General features: G+C 43.0%; 1 pseudogene; it reads right to left on the bottom strand.

The window, feature by feature from the left end:
* Positions 1-2,253: 2,253 nt before the first annotated feature.
* The window catches only part of LOC138051746 (endothelin-converting enzyme homolog), a 95,179-nt pseudogene continuing 94,932 nt past the window's right edge, over positions 2,254-2,500 (bottom strand).

The following is a 2,500-nucleotide window of genomic DNA, read 5'->3' as shown; positions in this document are numbered from 1 at the left end:
GTTTGAGGGGGCTGGGGTCATGCGTATATTTCTCTGGTGCACACAGGTGAACATTTAATTAACCTGCAATGGCATCGAAAGTCATTATAACGCGCATGGCGTTTTAGTGGATCTTTAAACAAAATGAAACCCTTTGGAGCTCAAGAATGGAACGTCAATTGGATAAACAAGACAGGCGGTGAAAAACAAATATCTGGAATCTTAATAGCGACGAGTATTGGACTTTGACAAAAATCTATCGCCCGTCGAGCCGAAATCAAATTAATGTGAGCTGTATTTCTAATATTTTACCAAGTGTGCTGTTATGTAGAACACTGAAACCGAATGGGTGTCTCGGCGGCTCGTCAGTCAAATTAGATGTTTTAAGAACGAGTAAGGTATATCTTTGAGTGGCTTGACGGCTCGGCGGCTCGTCAGTGAAACTGGATGTTTAAAGAACACTGCACAGAAAACTTTTTAAAGAGTGCTTAGGTCTGATCGCCGAATTGGGCACTTAGGCTATATAAGTAAACGAGTGCTATATTCTTCACACGATCTTGTAAAAAGTGTAGTTAACTGATCCATAAAATGAGAGCTAAGAGCGTTTAGGCCGTAAGTGACTAGCCATCGAATCACATACACTCATTCCTCTTGACTGGCGAGCAGCCGAGCCACCGTATCTGACGTGATTCGTAAGTGATGAGTCATCCTGCAGCAAATATACATTCTCTTCCGTCTAGACTGGCGGGCCGCTCTATCTAACATGTAACGACGGTAAGTGGCCCTGTATTCTATAGTTTAGCCAATACGGTGTTCCCGGAGGTATTATTGTCGACTAAAGCATTGATTTCTGCCTCGGTCGATTCCGGTCCTAAACGGCTTTTGTCGGCCATTTTTTTACAGGGCTGCAAAATTGTTTTCAGTTCGCTTTAATGATGACGCGTTCCTTGACCATATTAGGTAGAGCAGGCATATGAACTGATAGCCTGTGTCCGGCGAGCAAGTGAAAATGCTGTAAATCTTTTTCTCAGTTAAACTGCGCTGGTAGTCTGAGCAACAAAACAGAGAAGTGTTCGATTTAAACTTGCAGTCTGATCGTTTCATATTCATTGCCCATTCCATCATACGTTGAGGATCTTTCGGAAATGTATGGAACGTGAGGTTCTTCTATTATCCGACCTATTAGTGCATATTGCCGCGGCACAACATTTATACAAGGTCTTTCGTGCAGCATAATTTGAACCTACACTTTCTGACAAAGCAACGGGTATGATTACCGGTACTCGCTCGAACTTGAGGGCCCTTATAATTAGACGTCGCTTTCATGTAACTTCTGGCTTACGGCGTAAGTGTGTATGGTCCCGAGGGAAACAGTTAGTTTTGTTTTCGCGAGAGTCCTGGGCCCGATGAACTTAATCCAGGGTAGCGTAAACTTTTGTGTCATGTTTTCGACTTTTTAGTGAAAGTTTCAAGATACATTTGAATTTGATCAGGGGCACGTGACCAAGAATCAACCAATCACACTGCTCGTTTTGTTGAGTGAAAGTCTTGGTATATAACAAGAACTGATAGCCTGTGTCCGGCTAGCCAATGAAAATACTGTGGAAATCTGATATCCGTAGTTCAGTTTTAGCCACAAAAGCCATTTCACACAAAATCTCTCTGATTGTTTGAAAAATGCGAGAATCTCCGTCAACATGGAATTGCAAACGTTTTCAGGCCCTCTTCGCATTTTTAGCGAGTTTTACAAAATATGTGAGGCAGCGAGGCATGCATAAGTGTTTTGTCTCTGGCCCGATTCCTCTCAGCTTTACGGTGTTCTTCGTTGAAATTTCCTCTTCTCCTTCCTTTGCAAACACGTTGGCCCATAACAGCGTCCTTTGTAGCGTTGACAATGAAGGGCTACGCGTCCTCATTTGATTCCTAAACTGCTGGCAGGGGGTTGGGGGTGGCTGACCCCAGGGGCCGGACCCTTGCAGGGGCGGGTTCAGAGTCCTGAGTGAGGCCATTTCTCGCACCTTACCCCCAGTTTTTTCCCTACAACTTTGAATAACATTTACAAACTATTTATGTGAGGGGAGGGGTTTCTGCGTCCCTTTGTACCCGTTCTCTCACTTTTGAAATAAAAAAAAGAAAAATACAACACCAGAAACAGAAAATCGAACGGATGTTGAAGCAAACGTCCCAGGCCTTATTAAAAAGATACCTCTAGCGTGAGAAAAAGGGACTGGGGATTTGAAAAAAGAACGCCAGAGAACATTTAATGTCATATTACGAACACAATGCCACAGGGGACTTTTTTATTGCACAAATTATCACAGAGCTCGGTTGCGTCCACGGTTGATTGAGAAATCATTTGCATGTGCCTAAGGCACCACGCCTTTTATAGTACGTTTTACATGTTCAATTAATTAACCTTTTCTCTACAGGAAGTCATTCCCTATTCCGTTGTTGTTAAACCACTTGCACTAACGTTACAACTTACGCTTGCGTGCTTATTTTATATCTGCAGGAAATAATA

This window comes from Montipora capricornis, chromosome 6 (genome assembly GCF_036669925.1).
Source record: "Montipora capricornis isolate CH-2021 chromosome 6, ASM3666992v2, whole genome shotgun sequence".
NCBI classification, from domain to species: Eukaryota; Metazoa; Cnidaria; class Anthozoa; order Scleractinia; family Acroporidae; genus Montipora; species Montipora capricornis.
Note: the sequence above shows the minus strand (reverse complement) of the source record. Positions and strands in the feature narration are given on the sequence as shown.